We start from the raw sequence: 12580 nt of genomic DNA on the forward strand, positions 1-12580 counted from the left end.
CAGAAGCTGTGATCCTGAGGAGACGGGCCTACTTCGGGTCCAAGGGCCTGCGTGGGGTCCAAGGGCCTGCGTGGAGTCCAAGGGCCTGCGTGGAGTCCAAGGGCCTGCTTGGGGTCCAAGGGCCTGCGTGGAGTCCAAGGGCCTGCGTGGGGTCCAAGGGCCTGCGTGGAGTCCAAGGGCCTGCTTGGGGTCCAAGGGCCTGCGTGGAGTCCAAGGGCCTGCGTGGGGTCCAAGGGCCTGCTCTGGAGTTCGGCTCTGACGTTGTCTAGCCAAAGAAGGACTGGATCGGTTCTGCGATCTGCGTTCTCCTTGACTCTGAGGCGTTCTCCTTGGCTCTGAGGCGTTCCCGAATGAAAAGGCCGTCGTGCTGCTCCACAGATGTGGCTGATCTAAAAGGCTGTGGACTTGAAAGTTGCAAAAGGTCCTTGCTTGATTTTGCGTGATGCAGCATCAATCACGTTTTTAAAAACGGGCACAGGTTTCTAAGTTCCGGGAGGGAACGTTAGCTTCTCTTGGAAAAGTCTTTGTTCCATAGCGTAGCATCGCTCACGCTAACTAGGCCCGAGGCCTGCTCCCAAGGCCTCATGGACTTTGCTGGTGGGACCCTGGATGGAGGGTCGAGCTTCGAAAGAAACTCGGATGGAACTCGCTCTGGAGCTCGGATGGTACTGGTCTGTAACTCTCTGCTCTTTCCTTTTGTCTTTCCCCGCGGGGGTTTTGGCGCCGTGGCTTCAGCCAATCAGCATGCACGCTGGGGTCAGAGCTGATAAGGAGACGAGATCTGGCTTTAGGCCACAAGAGTTACACAAAAGGTAAAATTGTCCACAAAACAAGTTATGAAACAGTTAAAATGACATGTTAAACACGATATCACATTATGTACATGTAAAGTCATCTGGTGGACACATTTTTGCAATCTGATGATTGTCTATTAGGTTTCATTGATAAATAATAATAATAATAATAATAATAATAATAACTTTTATTTATATAGCGCTTTTCAGTGACCCAAAGACGCTGAACATAATAAAAAAGGGGGGGGGGGGTATTTACAGACAGGGGGGACAACACGTACAGAACACATTAATATACAGATAAAATGAACAAGACAGAAGAAGTAGAGAGAAAAAGATGGGGATGTAACAGGGGGTAGAAGTGTAGGCAATGGGGTAGAGGAGGCTAGGGGTAGGGGAGGTCATAGGCTTGGGTGAAGAGGTATGTTTTTAGGCGGGATTTGAATGTTGTGAGTGAGGGAGAGTGGCGGACAGGTTGGGGGAGGGAGTTCCAGAGTCGGGGTGCTGTTCGGGAGAATGCTCTGTCGCCAAAAGTTTTGAGTCGGGATGTTGGTGCAGTCAGGGTGAGAGAGGAGGAGGATCGGAGAGCTCGGGTGGGGCGGTGGGGGATGAGGAGGTCAGACAGGTAGGGGGGGGCAAGGTGGTGAAGAGCTTTGAAGGTGAGGAGGAGTATTTTAAAGTTTATGCGCTGCTTGATGGGGAGCCAATGGAGAGAGCGGAGAACGGGAGTGATGTGATCACGGGACCGGGTGTGGGTGAGGAGGCGGGTGTGGGTGAGGAGGCGGGCAGCGGAGTTTTGGACCATTTGGAGTCTATGGAGGGAATGGGAGGAGATGCCAGTGAGGAGGGAGTTGCAGTAGTCAAGGCGGGAGGAGATGAAGGCATGGATGAGGGATTCAGCAGCGGGGAGGGTGAGGCAGTGTCGGATTTTGGCGATGCGGCGGAGGTGGAAGTATGAGGTCTTGACAATGTGGCTGACATGGGGAGTGAAGGAGAGGGTGGGGTCCATGATGACACCGAGATTGCGTACCAGGGTAGAGGGGGTGATGGTCAAAAATACAGCTGAGTGTCGTCTGCATAGCAGTGGAAGTTAATGCCATGCTTTCTCTCTCTCTTTCTATTATCTATGGGCGCAGAGCAGCAGTTTAAGACGCTCCTCTGTCGCTGAACTCTCGCCCGTTCTGTTACATGTGAAGTGTTCAATTTCAAGACAGATAGAGAATGTGTGTGTCCCTCGTGTCCCTCATACAAATAATGACAAAAAGTCACATCTCAGAAAAAATATTTCAGGCGTCAGACCAAATAACTTAAGGAAAATAACAATCACAAATGACACAAATATACAAATGAATAAACACGTAAAATGTGGACTGCTAAACATTAGAGCAATTTCCTCCAAATCGCTCTTAGTTAATGAATTAATTAGTGACTATAACATAGATCTTCTAGCTCTAACTGAAACGTGGCTTCAACAAGACGACTACGTCAGACTAAATGAGTCCACCCCACCCACCCATGTTAACCCCACCCACCCATGTTAACCCCACCCACCCATGTTAACCCCACCCACTCATGTTAACCCCACCCACCCATGTTAACCCCACCACCCATGTTAACCCCACCCACTCATGTTAACCCCACCCACCCATGTTAACCCCACCCACCCATGTTAACCCCACCCACCCATGTTAACTTTCAGACCTGCAGGAGCACAGGCCGAGGTGGTGGTGTGGCAGTGATCTCACACTCAAGCGACTCATGAGCCCTAAAACTAACAATGCATTTCACTCATTTAAATCGATCACATGTCCAAATATGAAAAACCAAAAAGGAGTTTTGTTCATAGTTATCTACCGACCTCCTGGACCCTACTCAGAGTTTTTAACAGAGTTTTCTGACTTTATATCAAACTTAGTGTTAGCCTGGGATAAAATAGTTATAGCTGGAGACTTTAATGTCCACGTGAACATGAGTGATGACTCTCTCAGTAATGCCTTCAGCGCCTTGTTAGACAGCATTGGTTTCACTCAGAATGTAAATAAACCGACTCACACTCACAAGAACACTCTGGATCTTGTCCTAACGTATGGAACAGAGATTAGTGACCTCATTGTCCTCCCTCAAAACCCTATATTGTCAGATCATTTCCTAATTACCTTTCAGTTTATTCTTAAAGATCATCCAGCCCCACAAAATAAAGTTATAATGAAAAGGACAATATCTGAAAAATCTATCTCAAAATTCAAAGAAATAATAGAGCCAATATTCAGTGACATGTCATGTGATCATGTCATGTGATCATGTCATGTGATCATGTCATGTGATCATGTCATGTGATCCTGCTGAGAACAGCTTTAGTCCCAGTTTAAGTGATCAATGTGTCGACTTGACCATGAATTCTCTGAAGTCTGCTCTTGACGTTGTCGCGCCGTTAAAACAGAAGGTCATTAGGCCAAAGCGCGCCTCCCCATGGTACAACCAAGAACTGCGTTCACATAAACAAAGAGTTAGAAAGTTAGAGGGATTATTTCGTCGCTCTCACACAGAAGAATCCCTAAAAGCATGGAAAAGTTGCCTGCTGTCCTATAAGCAGGCTCTGCGTAAGGCCCAAACCAGATATTATTCAAATCTAATAGAAGTCAACAAAAGTAACACTAAATTCCTTTTCAGCACTGTAGCTAGGCTAACAAACTGTCACAGTGCAGTAGAGCCCTCAATCCCAGCTACACTTAGCTCTGATGATTTCCTCCTATTTTTTAATAATAAAATAAAAACAATCAGAGATAAATTAGATGAAATTACCCCCGCTATTAGCCCTGAACTAGCCCAAGCTGTAAATCTAACGTCCCATATAAATCCACCTGTAAACTTAGAAAGGTTCACAGCTGTTGATCAAGCAGAGATAACTTCAGCCATTATGTCCTCTAAAAGCTCAACTTGTGTCCTAGACCCCATTCCAAGCAGACTCCTCAAAGACATTCTCCCCCTAATTATAGACCCTATTCTTAATATAATAAATACTTCACTCCAAAGTGGCTATGTTCCACAGTCCTTCAAACATGCAGTCATTAAACCTCTTCTGAAAAAGCCTAATCTAGATCCCGACCTATTGGTAAACTACAGACCTATTTCAAATCTTCCCTTTGTCTCTAAAATCCTTGAAAAAGTTGTAGTAAAACAGCTTTGTCGCCACCTGCAGGACAATAACTTATTTGAAGTTTTCCAGTCAGGGTTCAGAGCCCACCACAGCACTGAAACTGCACTAGTTAAAGTCACAAATGATTTGTTATTAGCCACTGACGATGGACTGGTCTCAATCCTGGTTCTGTTGGACCTCAGCGCAGCGTTTGACACCATTGACCACAACATTCTACTGCAGAGGTTAGAATGTGATGTAGGTGTTGGAGGAACAGCCCTCAGCTGGTTTAAATCCTATTTATCTGATAGGTACCAGTTTGTTCATGTAAACCAGAGCTCCTCACCATGCTCTAAAGTAATTTACGGTGTGCCACAGGGTTCGGTACTCGGTCCAATTCTGTTTACTCTTTATATGCTGCCATTAGGCAACATGATCAGAAAGCATGACATTAACTTCCACTGCTATGCAGACGACACTCAGCTGTATTTATCAATGAAACCTGATCAGAGCGATCAAGTAGACAGACTTAGTACTTGTGTGAAGGAGATAAAAACCTGGATGACACTAAACTACCTGCTTCTTAACCCTGAAAAAACCGAGGTCATTGTGCTTGGCCCTAAGCATCTACGAGACGGTCTATCTGAGCAGATAGTTACACTGGACAATGTCAGTGAAGCCTCTAGTTCTACTGTAAGAAATCTTGGAGTCTTATTTGACCAGGAGCTCTCATTTAAAGCTCATATAAATCAAGCTTGTAAAACAGCCTATTTCCATTTGCGCAACAAGAGCCAAAATCAGAAGAATCCTGCCTAAAAGTGATGCCGAAAAACTTATCCATGCATTTGTAACGACTAGATTAGACTACTGTAACTCCCTGCTTGCAGCGTGTCCTAAAAGCTCCATAAAAAGCTCAACTGGTTCAAAATGCAGCAGCAAGATTACTAACAGGAACAAAAAGAAGAGAGCACATTACACCGGTGCTGGAGTCTCTTCACTGGCTCCTGTTGAGTTTAGAATCAAATTCAAAATTCTACTCTTGACCTACAAAGCCATAAATGACATGGCCCCATCCTACCTCAAAGATGCTATAGAACCATATCATCCAAACAGAGCTCTTCGCTCTCAGAATGCCGGCCTTCTGGTGGTGCCAAGAGTCTCTAAAAGTACTGTAGGAGGTAGAGCGTTTAGCTACCAAGCTCCTGTGTTATGGAATCAGCTCCCGACCCATGTTAAATATGCTGACACAGTCTCTTCATTTAAGTCCAGGCTTAAAACGTTCCTCTTCGAAATCGCTTATGGTCAGACTAGTTACTTATGGTCAGACTAGTTAGGAACAGAAACATAAACCCACAGCTTCAGCTACGCTGCCCTAGGAGTAACTGTGCTGGGGGAAGTATGACAGCTTGAGCACTATCCTCTTCTTCTGACTACTTATTCTATCAAACAATATTTATTTTTTAATTCCACTTGCAAACTGTTCACCGCCTTCTTTTCTTTCTCTCACTCTTGAGGACCTGTGGACCCAGATGCCCCTCCCCTGGTGAAGTGGTCCCTGCCCTGTGTGGACGGTCCCTCATCTGCCTGAAGAGTGGGTCCAGTTCGACTCAGTCGGTCCCTCATCTGCCTGAAGAGTGGGTCCAGTTCGCCTCAGTCGGTCCCTCATCTGCTTGAAGAGTGGGTCCAGTTCGCCTCAGTCGGTCCCTCATCTGCCTGAAGAGTGGGTCCAGTTCACCTCAGTCGGTCCCTCATCTGCTTGAAGAGTGGGTCCAGTTCGACTCAGTCGGTCCCTCATCTGCCTGAAGAGTGGGTCCAGTTCACCTCAGTCGGTCCCTCATCTGCCTGAAGAGTGGGTCCAGCTCCAGTCTCCCTCGTGTCCGTCTGTCCGTCTGTGAGAGTCGGATCTCTCCTTCACTGGAACTCCTCCAGGTTTCTACGCTTTTTTCCCCAAAGAGGTTTTTTTGTAGTTTTTCCTGGCCGAGAAGGAGAGTCTAAGGACAGAGGACCTGGGACATCGTCCCTCGCCACCACAGACATTGTTGATTCATTTCTCCCTGTGGCCCTCAGAGGCAACTGTTGTTGTGATTTTGGGCCTTACAAAAATAAATTGATTTGATTTGATTTGATATTAAAACCACTAAAACCGCATAGTCTTTCAGCGTTTTAGCGTTTGTCTTGGAGAGATCGTTACTCTCTGTGATCCAAAAGGAGTCATTTGATGAAAAGTTATTTTCAAAGTTCAGAGCGTCTCTGTTGTCGCTATCACGTCCTCTTTCTTCTGAGGGCCGTAAAACTCCACACGGATAGGTGATAACACTTTAGCTTGCATTCCTGTCACCATGGCAACAGGGGGAGGACATCTGCATATCCTACACATGTAGTACTTTTACACACATGTAGTACTTTTACACACATGTAGTACTTTTACACACATGTAGTACTTTTTACGCAAGAATGCAGAAACTCACAATGGCTTCAGCCATTGCACATTATCTAGTTTTTAATAATATTTTGCGAATAAAAGGTACAATACATTCCTAATGCTATGTTCATACTGGGGCATTTTTGACCCTGAACATGGATGAACGTCACACATGGGACATAAATGCCATCGGCTCGGCCCGAACTCAAATAAAATGGAGGTTGCGAGAACCGTCACAAAAAGGAGAAAAAAAATGAAACTCTTCATCTTTGGCCTAGGCACATGACACTTGGGACAGTGATAGAGCTACCTTTGACCTCTGACCTTTGACGAGTAAAACACACCTGGAGCATCGCTCTATGATAAACAGGAAGTCAGCCATGTCGAATCAAAGTGGCACCGCCACGTTTGATTTTTTTCTTTCAAAATCGTACTTGTTGTACTTTTTTGTCCAATCGAGCTCAAAACAACACTTTTTGCATCTAAAGACATTGAAATTTAATAAAATAAAATAAAAATGATGTTCCTTGCGGTCTCCACGTAACACGCCCTCAAAAAAGGCTTTTTTTACCTACTAATGCTAATCAGAGGTAGCATTAGCGTCTTTGTTGCTAGGTGACGGAGGTACAGGGAGGAGGGGGTGCAGCCGGGTCACCGAGGCTCTCTCTCTCTTTCTCCCTGCTCAGGTCTGCGTTCAGCACCATCTTGCAATTTGTCAGAACAAACAACTATTTGAGTCTCAAACAACACAATCATCAACTGTGAATTACTGAGCAAAACGCAGCAGAAAACATGGACGTGCGGCTTTAATGTAATTTGTTGTCAATTAAATCTGTTTTTTTTTATCTTAAGTAGTACTACCAGTACTGCTTACACACATGTAGTACTCTAACACACATGTTGTACTTTTACGCAAGAATGCAGACACCCGCAATGGCTTCAGCCATTGCACAAGATCTGGTTTGGATTTATTTCAGAACAATATAGTTGAGACACACGGTCATTTTAGATTTGATTGGTCAATCCCTGCTTGTCTTGATTGCCCTGACCACACCCCCCTCAGATCTACACAGACCACACACCCCTCAGATCTACACAGACCACACCCCCCTCAGATCTACACAGACCACACCCCCCTCAGATCTACACAGACCACACCCCCCTCAGATCTACACAGACCACACCTCCCTGAGATCTACACAGACCACACCCCCCTCAGATCTACACAGACCACACCCCCCTCAGATCTACACAGACCACACCCCCCTCAGATCTACACAGACCACACCCCCCTCAGATCTACACAGACCACACCCCCCTCAGATCTACACAGACCACACCCCCCTCAGATCTACACAGACCACACCCCCCTCAGATCTACACAGACCACACCCCCCTCAGATCTACACAGACCACACCCCCCTCAGATCTACACAGACCACACCCCCCTCAGATCTACACAGACCACACCCCCCTCAGATCTACACAGACCACACCCCCCTCAGATCTACACAGACCACACCCCCCTCAGATCTACACAGACCACACCCCCCTCAGATCTACACAGACCACACCCCCCTCAGATCTACACAGACCACACCCCCCTCAGATCTACACAGACCACACCCCCCTCAGATCTACACAGACCACACCCCCCTCAGATCTACACAGACCACACCCCCCTCAGATCTACACAGACCACACCGCCGAGATCCTAGGCAATTAGGAAATACTAATAAGTCAGTAAATAAATAAATAATCGTGAGTTAAAGCTCTGAGCGCTGACGCGGTGGAAGAGCGTACGGCGCATGCGCAGGCTCCGGGTTATGTTGACATATTTTGGATCGTTGCTAAAAACCTCAAAAAACTGCGCTTTTTTCACACCAAACTGGAATTAAATGTCATCTGCGCGGGAGGAAACGCTCAGCACAAACTGAACGCGCCGTTTTAAACCCGGTAAGTGTCAGTTTTAACGATGTAACTCTCAATTAAATTAAAGAGTTATGAGTGGCCAATGAAAGGCTTCACTGTTAGCATTGTTAGCATACGTGTGGCTAGCTAAATAAAGTTACTTCACGGGTTTAATCAGTGTTGGATGCATCTTTACGACACGTAACCTTGACTACACGTTCTACCGCCTACATATATATCACACAAGTGTTTAAAATGGGTTTTATTGACATGTCTCCTCGTGATAAACGCTTGAATGATGCTGCAAGTCAAGCTAGCCAGTCATGCTAATGTCAACAGTGCGTCTGCTCTTGGGCTATTAAAGGATTATAGTTTTGTGTTTTTAATCTTAATACATCGTAGAAACGCCCTTTCAATGGCACAACTCGTGTCTTGGCTGTAGGACGCTGCTGGCTGCGTTTTAGTTTGAAAGCTTTGATGACATCCGAACCACAACGAGCACAATTCTGCAAACGAATTGCACTTTGTTTTTTATGATTTCCTGGTTGATTTATGCGTTTTCTCAGCTGTATTTGAATGTGAGTTGAGCTTTGGGAGATGCACTCGAGTCGACGTCGTTGTGGGCATCGATGGGGGTGAACTTAGGACATGGTTGAGGTGATTATTTCTGGGCTTTTGCATTGGAATGTGAGCAGAGTCCTGTCATGACCTGAGCTCACTTGTCCAAAAGCTGCTCAGACTGTGACTCTGGATCGGACACGTCCCGGTGGAGACGGTGGACTCGTCTTCCGGGTCGTGAAGCTCCACCTGACGCCTGGAGGAGCAGGTTTGACCGGAGTGCATTGTTCACGGAGACACACACACACGGAGAGACACGCACACGGAGACACACACGCACACGGAGAGACACACGCACACGGAGAGACACACGCACACGGAGAGACACACGCACACGGAGAGACACGCACACGGAGACACACGCACACGGAGAGACACACGCACACGGAGAGACACACGCACACGGAGAGACACGCACACGGAGAGACACACGCACACGGAGAGACACACGCACACGGAGACACACGCACACGGAGACACACGCACACGGAGAGACACGCACACGGAGAGACACGCACACGGAGACACACGCACACGGAGAGACACACGCACACGGAGAGACACGCGCACACGGAGAGACACGCGCACACGGAGACACGCGCACACGGAGACACGCGCACACGGAGAGACACGCACACGGAGAGACACGCACACGGAGAGACACGCACACGGAGAGACACGCACACGGAGAGACACGCACACGGAGACACACGCACACGGAGACACACGCACACGGAGAGACACACGCACACGGAGACACGCGCACACGGAGACACGCGCACACGGAGACACGCGCACACGGAGACACGCGCACACGGAGAGACACGCACACGGAGAGACACGCACACGGAGACACGCGCACACGGAGACACGCGCACACGGAGACACGCGCACACGGAGAGACACGCACACGGAGAGACACACGCACACGGAGACACACGCACACGGAGACACACGCACACGGAGACACACGCACACGGAGAGACACACGCACACGGAGAGACACACGCACACGGAGAGACACGCACACGGAGACACACGCACACGGAGACACACGCACACGGAGAGACACGCACACGGAGACACACGCACACGGAGACACACACGCACACGGAGACACACACGCACACGGAGACACACGCACACGGAGACACACGCACACGGAGAGACACGCACACGGAGAGACACGCACACGGAGAGACACGCACACGGAGACACACGCACACGGAGAGACACACGCACACGGAGAGACACACGCACACGGAGAGACACACGCGCACACGGAGAGACACACGGAGAGACACACGCGCACACGGAGAGACACACGGAGAGACACACACGCACACGGAGAGACACACACGCACACGGAGAGACGCACACGGAGAGACACACACGCACACGGAGAGACACACACAGAGACGCACAGAGACGCGACGCACGGAGACGCACGGAGACGCACGGAGACGCACACAGAGACGCACAGAGACGCGACGCACGGAGACGCACGGAGACGCACACAGAGACGCACACAGAGACGCACACAGAGACGCACAGAGACGCACAGAGACGCACAGAGACGCACAGAGACGCACAGAGACGCACAGAGACGCACAGAGACGCACAGAGACGCACAGAGACGCACGGAGAGAGGGTTAAGGAAGTAAGACTATCTTAGGAACTAATACTGTGCTGTTTCTGTCCTCCATCTGATCAAAGCTGCTGCCGGACACGCTAAACAAAAAGATAAAGCTGTAACGCTCTTATTTTCAGTCAAATCAACGTCGTTGAATCGGGCTAATATTGTTTCCAAAGTCATGAATTCGAAAAAATGACCCTAAAAGTCCCAAAAATGTAATGGGACTTTAGTATGGATTCTCTCTTTACTTAATTACAAGTTAAAGCTTCTGATTTGAAAGAGGAATTGTCCAAATCCATCAAATGCTTAAAGTCGTGTCAGCCAGAGCATCCAGAGAACATGCAACGTGTCTTTTCTCCAAGCATTTAGTGAAATATACAAAAATACTCACTCAGGGGATGTATTGATGAAGTATCACGATATATATATTGATATTTCTGTATTTTGGCCCAGCCCTACATACTATTCCAGTCTCTTTCTGTTGGACATGATTAAAAGCTAAAATCGTGCTGTTATTGCAGTTATTGTCCGTGAGTTTACATTTCCCGAGTGTGTCCTTCCATGTCCCACCACATTATGTCCTTCCATGTCCCACCACAGTGTGTCCTTCCATGTCCCACCACAGTGTGTCCTTCCATGTCCCACCACAGTGTGTCCTTCCATGTCCCACCACATTATGTCCTTCCATGTCCCACCACAGTGTGTCCTTCCATGTCCCACCACAGTGTGTCCTTCCATGTCCCACCACAGTGTGTCCTTCCATGTCCCACCACAGTGTGTCCTTCCATGTCCCACCACAGTGTGTCCTTCCATGTCCCACCACAGTGTGTCCTTCCATGTCCCACCACATTGTGTCCTTCCATGTCCCACCACAGTGTGTCCTTCCATGTCCCACCACAGTGTGTCCTTCCATGTCCCACCACAGTGTGTCCTTCCATGTCCCACCACATTATGTCCTTCCATGTCCCACCACAGTGTGTCCTTCCATGTCCCACCACAGTGTGTCCTTCCATGTCCCACCACAGTGTGTCCTTCCATGTCCCACCACAGTGTGTCCTTCCATGTCATACTGTCTGTTGTCATACACGAATACTTGTGATTATTACTGTTGTCATACACGAATACTTGTGATTATTACTGTTGTCATACACAAATACTTCTGCTTTAAAGAAAAGAACTATTCGACTAAAACACTATGAATCCTCGGCTCCTCTTTCATCCTAACAACAATTAATATCCAAGAAATGTATGTGATTAGTGTTAATGGTGTTGTAGGTGTGGGTCGGAGCCATGTTGAAGTGGCTCGCTGGAGACGAGGCGGCGTCCGGGTCTGCAGTGAGTCCTGCTTGAGTTTAATGTTCTTGTCTGTGTCTGTCTCTCTGTGTCTGTGTCTCTCTGTCTCTCTGTCTCTCTGTCTCTCTGTCTCTCTGGCTCTCTGGCTCTCTGGCTCTCTGGCTCTCTGGCTCTCTGGCTCTCCGGCTCTCCGGCTCTCCGGCTCTCCGGCTCTCCGGCTCTCCGGCTCTCTGGCTCTAAACACGTACGCAAAGATGTGGCATTATGAAATCTAAAGGAAATCCAACACTAAAACAATCGTAAGGTGAAACACTCTGGTTGGCTGGTGTTGTTGTATTGTATGTATTTGTATTTATTGGCGTATACTTGATGTGTGTTTCCCTCTGAGCCGCGTGGTGAAAGTGCTGAGTGGCCTCTGTGCCGCTGCTTCCTGAGCTTCCGCTGTCAAAAGGGGATTCCTTTCATTCTCTGCAGTGAAAACAAGGAGCTCAGACTCGTTTCCGCAGTAATGTCCCGAACAAGGCCGACTCTGAGCCTCCAAACACACTCCACAGTAACAGCAGCGTCCTCTTAAACCACCATGACACACCAGACACGCCCAGTTTGTCTTGTGCTGTTTGTGAGCGAATGAAAAGTCCATTTGTCAGACTGAGACTCGAGGTGACAATAAATAGAATGATCACAGATTCATTGATATGACTGTTTTCATTGATATGACTGTTTTGAAGATAATGGAATTTCAATATAATTCTATAATAACTTTGGCTCAA

General features: G+C 47.9%; 1 protein-coding gene across 1 annotated transcript in view; it reads right to left on the reverse strand.

The window, feature by feature from the left end:
- LOC140381488 (retinal cone rhodopsin-sensitive cGMP 3',5'-cyclic phosphodiesterase subunit gamma-like) overlaps positions 1-12580 on the reverse strand; it is a 455783-nt gene that overhangs the window by 319525 nt on the left and 123678 nt on the right. The window lies entirely within an intron of this gene.

The sequence above is a fragment of the Eucyclogobius newberryi genome, unplaced genomic scaffold (assembly GCF_026437365.1).
Source record: "Eucyclogobius newberryi isolate DKJ021-1_F unplaced genomic scaffold, fEucNew1.0.hap1 SCAF_5, whole genome shotgun sequence".
Classification (NCBI taxonomy): Eukaryota; Metazoa; Chordata; class Actinopteri; order Gobiiformes; family Gobiidae; genus Eucyclogobius; species Eucyclogobius newberryi.